Source organism: Rhinoraja longicauda, chromosome 4 (genome assembly GCF_053455715.1).
Source record: "Rhinoraja longicauda isolate Sanriku21f chromosome 4, sRhiLon1.1, whole genome shotgun sequence".
In the NCBI taxonomy this organism is placed as follows: Eukaryota; Metazoa; Chordata; class Chondrichthyes; order Rajiformes; family Arhynchobatidae; genus Rhinoraja; species Rhinoraja longicauda.
This window is the reverse complement of record NC_135956.1, coordinates 36,427,565-36,442,921: the sequence shown is the minus strand read 5'-3', so window position 1 is coordinate 36,442,921 and position 15,357 is coordinate 36,427,565. Positions and strand designations below refer to the sequence as shown.

Genomic DNA, 15,357 nt, shown 5'->3' with positions numbered 1-15,357 from the left:
CACCTCATCGTCCAGCGAAGAGGCAGAAGAAAAATTAACACCAGTAACCATGGAGGTAGGTGGGTCTGGTACCTCTCGGCATATGAGCAGTAGGGACTCTATACTATCAGGGGGGAGATTGCACTTGTTTTTGGATGCATGGGAAACCATCACTAATGACAAGTACATACTAAGCTGCATTCATGGCTATAAAATTGACTTTGTTCATGAAAACATTCCGCCAGTTCAGCATATACCCCAAAGGGTATTCACCCTCTCAGTCAAAGAGAAACAAGAGGGTCAAGCTGAACTTGTGAGGCTACTAGCAAAAGGTGTCATTGAAAGAACAAAACATGAACCTTTGGAATTTGTGTCTAATATTTTCACTAAAACTAAAAAAGATGGTGGATGTCGCATCATCATTGACTTAACTACGTTAAACGAGTCAGTTAAGTATACACATTTTAAGATGGAAACTTTTGAAACCGCCAGACTTTTGATTTCTACAGGGTACTTTCTAGCAGGCATTGATTTAAAAGATGCCTACTACTCAGTACCCATACACAAGGAGCACCGTAAATACTTAAAATTTATCTGGATGAAACAGCTATGGCAATTCAAAGCCTTACCAAATGGACTAACCTCCGCTCCAAGGTTGTTCACTAAAATCTTAAAACCCGCCTTGGCATTATTGAGAAAACAAAAGCATATAGTCATGGCGTACTTAGACGACATTTTAATAGTAGGGAAAACCTTGGAGACAGCTATTTTGGCAGTAGCAGCCACCAAACGTTTGTTTGAAACTTTGGGGTTTGTCATACATCCAGATAAATCCAATTTTACACCGTCCACTACCATGGACTATCTTGGATTTACGATTGATACTGTTCGCATGGTTGTAACTCTGCCAAAGGGGAAAGCATCACAATTGGCACTATCATGCCACGAACTAATGCATAAACGTCAGCCAACCATACGGCAGGTAGCTAGAGTTATTGGTAAAATGGTAGCAGCTTTTCCAGCTGTACAATTTGGGCCTTTGCACTACCAAAATTTACAAAGAGCAAAAGTGCACGCACTAAAGCAAAACTCAGGTCACTTTGACCGAGCTATGTATTTAACTGCTGAATCCATTCCAGAGTTACAATGGTGGACAAGGAACATTAGGCTCAGTTCCAGTCCCATAATAATCACCAACCCAGTATTAACCATTCAAACGGATGCCAGTGCTTTGGGCTGGGGAGCAACTAACATGCAATCCAGCACAGGGGGCAGATGGACTAATTCTGAATCATCTTGCCTACAGACTCGGGGTATCAACTATTTAGAAATGTTGGGTGCGTTTTATGGTTTAAAAGCATATTCATCTAATACGCATCATGCACATGTCCGGTTGCAATTAGATAATACCACGGTGGTGGCTTATATCAACCACATGGGTGGTATAAAGTCGATATCGTGTGACAAATTGGTCAACCTAATCTGGCAATGGTGTGTCGAAAGACATACTTGGTTATCAGCAACTTACCTACCAGGTAAGCAAAATACAGTGGCAGACACCAGGTCACGCAAATTTAACGATAACATCGAATGGATGTTAAATCCCAAAGTATTTGCCGAAATTACAAAGCAATATGGCACACCAGATATCGATCTATTTGCATCCAGGCTGAATCACCAGGTACCAACGTATGTCGCTTGGGAACCAGACCCTGAGGCAGCAGCAGTTGATGCATTCACGCTGTATTGGGGGAAAATGTTCTTTTATGCTTTTCCTCCCTTCTGCCTCATCAGTCGGGTATTACGCAAGATTCAATTGGATTCCGCTTCAGGAATCTTGATAACACCCGACTGGCCTACACAGCCATGGTTCCCAGTGGCCCTCGACATGGCTGTCGAAACACCGTTGGAATTCCCCAGCAGTCCGGAATTATTAATCCACCCAGTGTCAGGCATTAGTCACCCGTGCCATGACAGAGTCAATCTCCTGGCTTGCAGATTCTAAAAAGACCTCTACTGGGCCTGGGACTGTCTGAGGACGCCATCAACATGATGACCGCATCCCACCGGGAGTCCACCAGGAGACAATACCTGACCAACATAAGAAAATGGGAACGGTATTGCTCCAAAACAGGAACTACCTACACTACAGCAACACCCACCAGTGTTGTGGAGTTCCTGGTTGGATTACATCGGGAAGGACTCAGCTACAGCGCCATAAATACAGCCAGGAGTGCGTTGTCAGCTTATTTGGTTCCAGCAGCAGGACAACTGGCTTTGGGGTCCCATCCACTAGTAATCAAAATCATGAGGGGCATTTTTAACACTAACTCCCCCAGACCAAGGTACACTCAGATCTGGGATGTCAGCATTGTGCTGACGTACCTTAGGGGATGGCCACCGCCCAGGGCACTCACGCTGGAACAACTTACACTGAAATCAGTCATGCTCATGGCACTAGTGTCAGCTCAAAGGGTACAATCCCTCCACCTTCTGAGGCTGGACAGCATGACAGAGTCATTGGACTGTTTCACATTCCATATTCAGGGACTGGTCAAACAAACTAGACCAGGTACCACGCCTCCAGTCATGGAGTTCTGGGCATATTCATCTGACCCACGGCTGTGTGCCAAGACCCATCTCGCCAATTACATAGACACAACATACAACTTAAGAGGGAGAGAAAAAGCCTTATGGATAAGCCACAAGAAGCCTCATGGTCAGGTGACGAGCCAAACCATTTCAAGGTGGCTCAAGCAGGTGCTTAAGTCCGCGGGAGTCAATACCAATGTTTACAAATCTCACTCCACCAGGGCTGCATCTACGTCGGCGGCTAGTCGAATGGACGTGCCTATGGACCATATTCTGGCCAGAGCAGGATGGTCCTCGGAAAGAACTTTCCAAAGGTTTTATAATAAACCGCTGGCGCAACCTGCTACATTTGCAGACAGAATTTTACAGTCTGCAGATAATATTTAATTTGAGCCCTGGGGAGCTCTCTGTTTTTGTTGTCATTAATAAACCTTTTTTGTTCACAAACAGGCTCTTTATTGCGATAACATACTTCCTCCCTCTAAGGTCTTCAGACAGTGAGTGAAGCATGAGCTGGTACACGGTTCGGAATCACAGAGCTTTGAAGTCTTCACGTAGTCACTCACGTGACTCCGAAATAAAATAGTAAGATTAAATGAGAACTTACCAGTTCGAAGTTTGATCTGTATTTTATGAGGAGTTACGATGAGGGATTACGTGCCCTCCGCTCCCACCCTCTTTTATACAGATCAACTGGTAATTAAGTTCTTATTTTTTCTTTACTACATTTATTTCAATCGTTGTGTTTTTTCTGTGAATCCACACCGCTGCTTTGAAGAATGTCGCGCATGCGTGCTGGACGGGGTCTTCACGTAATCCCTCATCGTAACTCCTCATAAAATACAGATCAAACTTCGAACTGGTAAGTTCTCATTTAATCTTACTATTTTAGAATTATTATTATGTTCTAATAAAGCCAAGATGGCTTTTATTAGATTGGTGAATTATAATTTTAAACCTGCATTGCCTTGACGATGCCATTCCCCCAAAACATTGCCGAGGTAGGTCAAATTACTTGGATTTGAGTGTATCTTCATTGCCTTCCTCCTTAGTTAAGGTTTAGGTCAAAGGCATGACACAATATCACAGCACTTAGTGGCACAGCACTACAGTTCCAAGGATTCAGGTTTAATCCTGACCTCAAGTATTTTCTGTGTAGAATTTACTTGTTCTCCCGATGACTGTGTGGATTTCTCCTGGGTGCTCCAGTCCCCACTGAACAGTACGCTGGTTATTAATTTATTTTGTCATTGATTAGTATATATCTCTCTGTGTGTTATTGTGATTACCAGCCTGTTAAGCTGCAGCAAGTATTGTTCGACTACCGGTCTATAAGATAACTAAACACTCTTGACTCCCATGTTCCAAAGATGTTCTGGTAGGTTAATTGTTTTTTGACTATTTTTTCTATTTATCGTATATCTACCTATGTGTTATTGTGTTTTACAGGCCTGTAGCAAGTACAAATTTCATTGTTCCATTGCCGGTACATAGGACAATTAAACACCATACGACATAGGAGCAGAATTAGGACATTCGGCCCATTGAGTCTGCTCTGCTATTGTGCTGTTACTGTGTTTACAGGCCTGTACTTTAGACTTTCGTGATACAGCGCGGAAACAGGCTTCGGAAAGCAGGCCCACCAAGTCCAGGCAACCAGCGATCACTCTGTAAGTTAAAGGGTGTAACAAGGAAGAATTTCATTGTTCAGTGGTCAGGACATATGATAATTAAACATTCTTGACTCCTCTCTCCCACATTCCAAAATGTGGTGATAGGTTAATTGGCAATTGTAAATTGCCCCTGCTGCAGTGATCGGGGGAGTTTGTATCAAATGTTACAGTGAAATAAGTGGAGGGATGGACAATAGGAATACTCCGAGATCTGGCATAGGCCTCGTTCCTGTAGTGAAAAAATATGAAAAATATGAGGAAAATCCGCAGAAACAATCCTTATATGAAACAGAAACCTCCAGCAGGGTAAATGAAAAGAAACCTGTAAGATTACAATCCCTGAGCATCTATGTTGCCCATTCTCATGATCACTTTAATTTGTTGTCACGTGTGCCGAGGTACAGTGAAAAGCTTTTTTGTTAAGTCCTAACCAGTCAGCGGAAAGACAATACATGATTACAATCGATCCATTTACAGTGTATAGATACATATAAGGGAATAACAGTTAGTGCAAGGTAAAGCCAGCAAAGTCCGATAAAGGGTAGACCGAAGGTCACTAAAGAGGTAGATAGTAGTTCAGCACTGCTCTCTGGTTGTGGTAGGATGATGCAGCTCACAGTTACAGATGGTTGCATGAAACGATTAGTTGGGTTGTTATCCTCATAAATAATGAATGAATATAAATACAACATCAATGCAAGTTTGCTCCAGGCCGCGTCTTCTTTTCTTGGTTTACTTCATTTATGGATGTGAACATCCCAGGCAAGGCCAGCATTTAATGCCCGTCAATGATTGTCTTTGAGAAGCTGGTGGCGAGGCGAGGCTTATAATATTGTGTCGCTAACAATTTATAAATGCGCGTAGAGTTTGTGGCTCACTTCAGTTCATCTACAGAAATAACCTAGCATGTTGAGGGCGAGGTTTTCCTGAGCAGGGAATTGAAAGTTGGCACTTTTTTTTTTAATGCGAGGCTCATACCTGCATAGGGAACTCTATCAGGTAAATAAAGCATAGCATTTGTTAGTGAATAATAATGCCCTTATATGCACATACCATGATGCAGTACCACACTAATGCACCAATCCAGCTGGTAGTTCTTGGCACACTTTCAAGGTCATGAAGATTTCAAGCCTAGAATCGCCCAGGGTCAAGTGTTCACCCTCTGTTTAATATCGACATTTAAATACTGATTGGTTATAATTGCTTGCCTTTCCTGAACTTTCAATGTGGGCAGATGCTGTTGACATCCTCGGTGAGTCAGTTAGTTCTTGTGGGGAATGTGAATGTCATTATGAGTACTCGACCATGACAGGTCACCAAGGTACCAGCTGAGACCTTCCTTTCATAAATGGCAATGTGAGAAATGAGATTCTTATCTCCACGAGCAGTATCCCTTCATGCACATATCAACATATTATTAATCATATGGTTTTGAAATATTGTCACATTTCTCTGTATTCCTCCACCAGGAGAAGAAACAAACAAAAAATCATCAGCTTTTCATGAGAAAACTCTTTGGTCATGAGCATTGACTGGTTGTATTGAATACTGACATTGCCGAGTTAGTTGAATCTTTCAGGGCTGCAATCACTGATCTTTAATTCATTCATCAACCTCGCATTGAGGTACAGATGATTCATGGTGATAAATGGCAGAACATGCTCGAGGGTCTGAATGTTAAACTCCTGTACTCTTGTGCTATGGTGGAGTGTCGGTTACGTTCAAAACAATTATCCGGAAGGAAAAAATGGAGAGGGTTTTTTTAAACAGCCTTTGGAGGTTCCCAGTCTCCTGGGATCATTCATGTATACCTAAGAGGGAGCCTCAGTTTAATGTTTCATTTGATGGATGCTATGGAGTAGCAACCCTCAGTGACACACTAGTAACTAGTGTGTCATTAGGCTTAGGAATTCACTTCCTCGAAGGGCAGTGTACAGAACTTTATAGTCATTCGGTACCGAGGTACCGAACGAAATTACAGCAGTCACAGAACACAACAAAAAAGAAAAGAACACAGGATACACGACCCCAACACAAACATCCATCACAGTGACTCCAAACACCCCCTCACTGTGATGGAAGGCAACAAAACTTCCACTCTCTTCCCCCCCACGCCCACGGACAGGCAGCTCGACCCCTACCGAGACCCCTACCGACACGCACAGCCCCTGCAAGGGGATGGAAGGCCCCGCGGCCGAGCCGCACCGGGCACTGTTAGGTCCCGCGGCCGAGCCGCGCCGGCGATGTTAAGTCCAGCGGCCGAGCCGCGCCGGGCGATGGAAGGCCCCGCGGCCGAGCCGCACCGGGCACTGTTAGGTGGAAGCAGAGTTTGAATATTTTAAAGGCGGTAGTAAATAAAGAGAGTAATAGGTTACCAGTGGTGGACAAGAATGCAGCGATGAGATTGCAATTGGATCAGCCATTAAGGCTCGAGTTGCCTAATTCTGTTCCTAATTCATACATCTGTATGCTTCATCAGGGGAGACAAAATTGCAAATGTGGAGGTTTAGGGTGTGGGTGGGAGGGTGTTGATGGGTGGTCCAAACAGTCAAATCTAGGGATTCAAGTGGAGAGGAGGTAGGTTAGTGGCATCATAAGATCATTGGATGAATGGTCGGAGTGGAGCTATTAAAGATTGCAGAGAGTGAAACAAATTGCTGCAGGTTTAATTGAGTCACTGCTCTTCTGCTTCTGCTCTTCCTGGCTCACAGAAGAGATTGGATCTGGCAGTTCCCACTCTCTCAGGCTGCCAACAATTCCCCAGCACTGGGAAACCCTGCCCTCAGATCTTAAATTCCAATCATTATAATGAAATGAGGCAGATGGCCTTACTTTGTGTTAGAATGTTAGCAACCAAAAGGATTACAGTTTACCAATGCGATATGTTTCTGCAAAATTCTATAAATACTTTTTTTACAAAAAGGGTGGTGGGTGTATGGAATGAGCTGCCGAAGGAGGTAGTTAAAGCAGGTACAATTGCAATGTTTAAGAAACATTTAGAGAGGTAGATTTAGAGGGAGTAGTCCCAATACAAACAGGTGGGACTAGTGTAGATGTTGGTCGGTGTGGGCAACTTGGGCTGAAGGGCCTGTTTCCACACTGTATGGCTCTATTGCTCTATGACTTGGCAAAATCCACTTAGCTGGATAGCATTGGACTTTCTTCAGTCTGAAGAAGAGCCCCAACTTGAAACGACACTTATCCATGTTTTCCAGAGATTGCCACCTGACCCGCTGAGTTACTTCAGCACTTTGTGTTTGTTTTTGTAAACCAACATCTGCAGTTTCTTGTTTCTACATATTACTGCACCACTGCAAAGTCTCCTCATGATATGCCTACTTTGAAGAAGTTCTCTTCTCTGAAGCAGGATTTCTGTGAGACCCTCTCTCACTTCTCCCCCTCTGTCATTCCTGCTGCTCTCTCCTCTACGACCATGTACTGGCCCAGACTCACGACCACAACCATGTGTGTTTCCTCAGAATTTGCCTGCACCGTTATCTTGTGCCACTTGGCTTTCAGATCCATTTCTAGACCTCCCAATTTGGTCCCAACCAGGATTTCAGTTACCTACATTCCATCCGCCGCAACAGTTCTCCATCCATGTCCGCGTTGTACACTCTCCTCCCAGTGCCGGCACCAGCAGGCCCTTGCTCTGACTCTCCCGCAACTCCGGGCCTCACTTAGCCAGACTTGCAATGTACCTCAATTTTACTTTATTTTCCACCGGTTCAGTTCCATGTTCAGTTTGAAGAAAAGTCCCGATCTGAAACATCACACTCCAAAGACGTACAGGTTTGTAGGCTAATTGGCTTGATATAATTGTAAATTGGCCTTAGTGTGTGTAGGATAGCGTTAGTGTACTCGGATATCAGATCGATGCAGATTTGGTGAGCTAAAGGCCCTATTTCCGCGCTGTATCTCTAAACTAAAAAACTCTAAACTAAACTAAACCATCCATGTTCTCCAGAGAATGACACCTGGTCCAATGAGTTACTCCAACACAGTGTATTTTGGGGGATTTTTTACCCTGGTTTGGGTTTAGGTTTATCATTGTGATGTGTACCGAGGTATAGTGTAAAGCTTTGTTTTACATGCTATTCAATCAGATCAGATAATACTATACATAGATACAAGCAAGTCAAATTCAAGTACAATAGGTAGAGCAAAGTGGGGAAGATAAAGAGTGCAGAATATAGTTTTCAGCATTGTAGCGCAACAGTTCCATCTTTTTCTTCTTTCGTGTCCATCATCTATGTTTCAAATGTTACATCAGTGTCATCGTCTGTCCTGAAAAGGGCGCAAGCTTCCAGCGACAATCGGTGGGAGCCATCACTTGTACAGTAGACGATGGTGGTAGCAGAATTAGCTCAGGACACTTCCAGTTTCCAGCCCAGCGACGTGGTGCTTCTGCAATGGGGCCAACAGTTCCATAGACAAAGTATAATGTTCACAATGGGGTAGAGGTGAATCAGGCAGGACCATTTATTCACAAAATGCTGGAGTAACTCAGCAGGTCAGGCAGCATCTCGGGAGAGAAGGAATGGGTGACGTTTCGGGTCGAGACCCTTCTTCAGACTGATGTCGGGGGTGGGACAAAGGAAGGATATAGGTGGAGACAGGAAGATAGAGGGAGATCTGGGAAGGAGGAGGGGAAGGGAGGGACAGAGGAGCTATCTGAAGTTGGAGAAGTCGACGTTCATACCACCGGGCCGCAAACCGCCCAGGCGAAATATGAGGTGCTGCTCCTCCAATTTCCGGCGGGCCTCACTATGGCACCTCCTCCAACCTCATCTATTGCATCCGCTGCTCTAGATGTCAACTCATCTATATCGGCGAAACCAAGCGCAGGCTCGGCGATCGCTTCGCTGAACACCTGCGCTCGGTCCGCATTAACGCCACTGATCTCCCGGTGGCCCAGCACTTCAACTCCCCCTCCCATTCCCAGTCTGACCTCTCTGTCATGGGCCTCCTCCAGTGCCATAGTGAGGCCCGCCGGAAATTGGAGGAGCAGCACCTCATATTTCGCCTGGGCAGTTTGCGGCCCGGTGGTATGAACGTCGACTTCTCCAACTTCAGATAGCTCCTCTGTCCCTCCCTTCCCCTCCTCCTTCCCAGATCTCCCTCTATCTTCCTGTCTCCACCTATATCCTTCCTTTGTCCCACCCCCGACATCAGTCTGAAGAAGGGTCTCGACCCGAAACGTCACCCATTCCTTCTCTCCCGAGATGCTGCCTGACCTGCTGAGTTACTCCAGCATTTTGTGAATAAATCGATTTGTACCAGCATCTGCAGTTATTTTCTTATACATCAGGCAGGACCAGTTCAGTTCAGTTTAGTTTATTGTCACGTGTACCGAGGTGCACTGAAAAGCTTTACCCTCAATTATGGAAGGACTGTTCAGAAGCCTGATAACAGATGGAAGGAAGCTGTTCCTGACTCTGTGGTATGCGCTTTTGAGCTTCTGTGCCTATTGCTCGATGGGAGCAGGGAGAAGATGGAATAAAAGGTGACTTTATGGTGGTTAAAAAAATAATGAGGACAAATGAGGTGTATAGTTGCAGTCTTTTTCCCAGTACAGCAGGTCTAAGTTGAAAGGGAAATTATTTAAAAGGTACCTGATGAGGTGGAATGAGCCAGTAGAGGAAGTGATAGGTTAATCACAACTTTTAAAAGATACTTGGACAGATACATGAATAGGAAAGGTTTGGAGGACTCAGATAAGTGAGACTGAATCTGTTAGGCAACTTGGCCAGCATGGATGATTTGGGCCGAAGGGCCTTTTCCCATGTTCTTTTGTTCTATGAATCTATGCTACAACATATTTATACACAGGGAGAATGAAGCAATATTTATTATTGTGAAATAGAGCTTTGTACATGGAAGACCCAAAGAGTCGATGGCATTACAGAAAAAATTTACAGATCACAGGTTTGTAAATCGAGGGAATACTCTATTCATCCAAATCCAATCGTGCCTGGTTAAATTGAAAGTAAACATGTTCATAGAGGTTTTTTAGTAACTTATTGATTTTTTGATGCTGTGAATGTTGCTGACTGAAATAGCATTTTTTTCCTTCACTTTCTTAAATCATTGCTGTCCTTCGGTGAAGGTACTCCCACAGTGCTGTTGTGCAGGGGCTCCCAAGAAGAGTTCCAGGATTCGAGGGGCTGAGCTACAGGGAGTCCTTATACAGGCTAGGAGGCTGAGGGGTGATCATATAAAGGTGTATAAAATGATGAGGGGAATAGAAAGGGTGAATGCACAGAGTCTTTTACTCAGGGTAAGGAAATCAAGAACCAGAGGAGATAGGTTTAAGATAAGATTTAATAGGAAACTGAGGGTCAACTTTTTCACTCAGAAGGTGGTGGATATATGGAACAAGCTGTCAGAGGCAGTAGTTGAAGCAGATTCTATGACAGCATATAGAAGATACTTCGACAAGTACATGGTTAGGAAAGGTTTAGAGGAATATGGGCCAAACACGGGCAAATGGGACTAGCTTTGATGGGGCATCTTGGCTGGCATGGACAAGTTGGGCTGAAGGGCCCGTTGCCATGATGTATGACTCTAAGACCTTAATCAGGACCAGCAACATTGAAAACAATGGTGAGATATTCCAAGTTACAATGGTGCAGAATTTGGTGGGGAACCTGAAGGCAGTGGTATTTCATGCAAATGCCATCCTTCTCCTGCTTGATGGTAGCAGACAAGAAAGTAATAGATGAGGTTTAAAAGACCCTCAATATGCCAGTTGTAAGCTGTTTAAAATTTTCTTCATGTCAGGCAGTTTAATATTTACTTTCGGTGCTAACTTCGTAAGTGAGAGAAGATATGAACTGACACAAATTAGACTGTATTAATTCAGTTTAATTTGGGTCAACCCTCCCTTGATTAATCAGCTTAATTGTCTGCGAGCGGGGCTCCAGAAACTTACCAAGGATTCCTGCAACACGATTCCAATAGATGTTCACATTACTGCAGCTGGTCTAAACATTGTTCCCTTATCCTGTATCTATACACTGTAAATGGATTGATTGGAATCAAGTACTGTCTTAGCACGCAACTAAAAGCTTTTCACGTGCCTCGGTACACGTGACAATAAACTAAACCCAACTGGTAGAGCTGCTGCCTCACAGCGTCAGTGATCCCGGTTCGATCCTGACCTCGCGTGCAGTCTGTGTGGACTTTGCACTTTCTCCCTGTGACTGTGTAGGCTTTCTCCGGGCGCTCCGGTTCCCTCCCACATTGCCAAAATGTGCGGGTTTATAGGTTCATTGACTTCTATAAATCGCCCCTAGTGTGGACGCAAAAGTAAGATAGCATAGAACTAGTGTGAACGGGTGGTCGATGGTTGACCTGAACTCAGTGGGCTGTAAGGCCTGTTTCCATGCTGTCTGTTTCAATCAATCAATTACTTCATGCTGATGCAAACTCCTTGAGCAATAAAGGGGAGTAAAGAGCAATTACGATATGTGGTTGGTACTGGGTTGCCTATGGCTTGCTTTGTAGTGGGTTACCTATAAACTTGTAGGACATTTGACAAGACCTGAGGGTTGCCTTTGCAGGCAGTGCTGTGCCCAGTTTCAGCTCATACAGGGCAGCGAGGAGCAAGAGATTTCCCACTAGCTCTGTGGCATCTGTTATCACCTCCAGAGGTTGCAGTAGAAGTGACAGCAGATGCTGAATATGCCACCTGTGCTCGAAAATATATTTTCAAATGAGATATTAATACGAGACAATCGTATGGAAAATTACCTCGATGCCAGTGGGTTATCTGAAGTACTCTAGCAATTGTGGTGTCAGTAATGCTGAGGCAGTCATGAGGGATAGGGAAGAGGTAGTGTTAAAATTTTAAAATTTCACATGTGGCTGAGGGAAGGTGCTGGATTTATACAAAAAAATGTTGTGCACCTCGGTAAACTAAACTAAACTGAACTGAAATACACAGTTCGGCAGCACAATGACGTAGCTTGTAGAGCTGATGCCTCACAGTGCCAGAGACCCGGGTTCGATCCTGACCTCGGATGTTGTCTATCTGAAATTTGCTTGCTCTCTCTGTGATCTCTTGGGCTTCCTCCAGTTGCTCCGGATTTCTCCCACATCCCAAAGACATGCCGGTTTATAGGTTAATTGATCTCTGTAAATTGCCCCTCGTGTGTAGGGAGTGGATGAGGAAGTTTGATAACATAGAACCAGTGTGATCGGGTGAGAGATGATCAGCATGAACTCGGTGGACCGAAGGGCCAGTTTCCACGCTGTATCTCCAAACTAAAACTCTCTGTGACTCAGGGCGTTGTCCAAGGTTCTACAGTAACTTTCCTCTCCGGCCACTTGTCAAGAGAGCATAAAACAGGACTGCACAGGCCCCATCAGCCCACAATGTCTGTACCGAACATGATGTCAAATTAAACTAATCTTCTCTGACTACACATGGTTCATATCCCTCCATTCCCTGCATATCCATGTGCCTATCTAAAAAGGCACAAAGTGCTGGTGTAACTCAGCGGGTCAGGCAGCACCTCTGGAGAACATGGATAAGTGACGTTTTGGGTAGCGACCCTTCTTCAGAGATACTGCATGACTCGCTAAGTTATACTCCAGCACTTTGTGCCATTTTTTGTAAAACAGGATCTGCAGTTCTTTGTGCCTATCTAAAAGCCTCTTAAATGGAGCTATCATTCCGCTTCCAGCAGCATTCCTGTCAGTACATCTCCTTTAAACTATCTCCCGCTCACCTAAAAGCTATGCTCTTCCACCCTCGACATTTCCACCTTAGGAAAAAGATGTGTTCCCACAGTGTGCTTCAGGAACTCACCACCCTCTGTGTTGAAAAACTCGCCGTGCACATCTCCTTTACACTTTGTCCCTGTCACCTTAAAGCCATGCTCTCTAGTATTTCATTTTTCCATCCTGGGAAAAAGATTCTATCTCTCTTCCCTAACTATGGCTCTCATAATTTTATATACTTCCATCAGGTCTACCTGCAATCTCCGGTGTTCCACAGAAGACAATCCAAATCTGTCCAACCTCGCCCTGTAACTAATACTGCCTAATCCAGGCATCATTCGGGTAATCCTCCTCTGCATCCTTTCCAAATCCTCCACCTCTTTCCTGTATTTGTGCAACCGGAACTGCACACTAAACTCCAAACACAGCCTAACCAAAGTACTATAAAGCTGCATCATGAACAGTTGAAAGGATTGGGCCTCTGCTTGTGGTGATCTTATTGATTCATCTAAGATTCTGGTGAGAAACGACAGGGTGGATTCTAAGATGTGGATGTTTCCCCATGTGATAGAATATAGAATTAGGGAAATAGTTCAGCTACACCTTAAATGGGGTTGTGCATTTAAATAAGAGATGAGAAAGCATACCTTCTCTGAGAGAATCTGGAATTCTCTACCCTAGAGAGCTTTTCATTGACTGGTGGCGTAATGCTGACTGTAAGGTTGGCATAGACTGATTTTTGTTCCATGCGGGAGTCAAGGGGCATGGGGAACAGGAATGAAAGTGAAGTTGAGGACTTGATCAGATTAGTCAGGACCTCATTAAAATAGTGGAGTGGACTCAAGGGGCCTTTACTGTTCCTGGTTTTTATGTTGTTACTAGACTGTGGACCCGTTGGGCCCATTCCTCGTAGAGGGGGGACAGGGAAGGGGAGAGGGTATGATTGAGTGAGGCCTGGACCCAAAGCCTCTCCTGTACTGTAGCACCCTCAACCCTCCCACATAATCCCCCTTATCCACCCTTCCTCCTCCCACTGACCCATTCCATCCCCCTACCCACCCCCACTTGCCCCTCCCCTGCCCCCACCTCCACTTGCCCCTCCCCTATCCCCACTCCCCCCAGCCCTGCTTCCACCCCCACTTCCCCCTCCCCACCCTATTTCCCCCTCCCCTCCCCTCACCCCCACTTCCCTCCCTCCCCCTACCCCCACCCTCCCTGCCACCCCCAATCTTCCCTCCTCCCCACCTCCACTCTCCCCCACCCCACTCTTCCTTTCTCCCCACCCCCACTCTGTCGTCCTCCTCCTCCCCACCCCGCCTTACCCCTCCACCCCCACTCTCTCCTCCCCGCCCCCTCCCCGCCCCCTCCCCGCCCCCTCCCCATTCTCCCTTCTCCCCTCGCCTGCCCTGCACTGTCCCCCTACCCCCCCCACCCCCACTCTCTTACCCCGACCCCCAACCCCCTCACCCTCCCCTGCCTCCCACACCCACTGTCCCCTTCCCCCACCCCTCCTCCCCGCACTCCCACTCTCCCCTCCCCCCCATCCCCACTCTCCCCCCACCCCCACTCTCTCCTCCCCCTCCCCCTCCTCCCCCACTCTCTCCTTCCCCCCACCCCCACTCCTCTCCTACCCCCACCCTCGCCTCCACCCACTCGAATCCCCCTCCTGTGGGCCCGGCAACGCCGCTTAAAGTAGAGGAAAGGGGAGAGGAAGGCACTGAGCACAGCACTCCCCTCACTCGGGCGGGTGCCCTCCCTTCTCGGAGCGGGAGAGGCGACGATACCTCCCGGCGGTCAGCGCTGCGCGATCTGAGGAATATCAGGTGCGAGGCATGCCGGGACAGGTGGTGGTGCACGGGGGGGGGATCAGCGCATTAGTTAAAGGTCGGGGGGGGGGGGGCGCATTAGTGAAAGGTCTGGTGGGGGGGGGGGGTGGGGGGGGGGGGGGGTGGGGAGCACATTAGTTAAAGGTCCGGGGGGGGGGGGGGGGGAGCGCATTAGTTAAAGGTCGGGGGGGCGAGAGCGAGCTGATCTCTGGAAGACGTGCGGGTCCCAGTGTGACGTCATACGCTGAATACCGGTCATCATTCACCCTACCTACCCCCCTTATGATATATTATACACATCTATATGATCACCCCTTAGCCTCCTGCGCTCCAAGGAATAAAATTCTGTCCTGCCCAACCTTTCTCTGTAGCTCAGATCCTCCAGTCCTGGCAAAATCTTTGTAAATCTTCTCTGCAATCATTCCAACTTAATGGCATCTTTCCAATAGTAAAGGGCGAACAAAATTCAATACAATATTCCAAGTTCGGCCTCACCTTTGCCTTGCACAACTGTACCATAATGTCCCAACTTCTATACTCGTTTCCCTGAGTATATCCTT

The 15,357-nt window shown here is 46.1% G+C and overlaps 1 protein-coding gene across 1 annotated transcript in view; it reads left to right on the top strand.

Moving 5' to 3' along the window:
• The first annotated feature begins 3,394 nt into the window (after window positions 1-3,394).
• LOC144592694 (protein tyrosine phosphatase type IVA 3-like) overlaps window positions 3,395-15,357 on the top strand; it is a 179,278-nt gene continuing 167,315 nt past the window's right edge. Inside the window, exon 1 of the mRNA XM_078397548.1 lies at window positions 3,395-3,433. The gene's annotated coding sequence lies outside the window, so the exon portion shown is untranslated. The remainder of the gene's footprint in view (window positions 3,434-15,357) is intronic.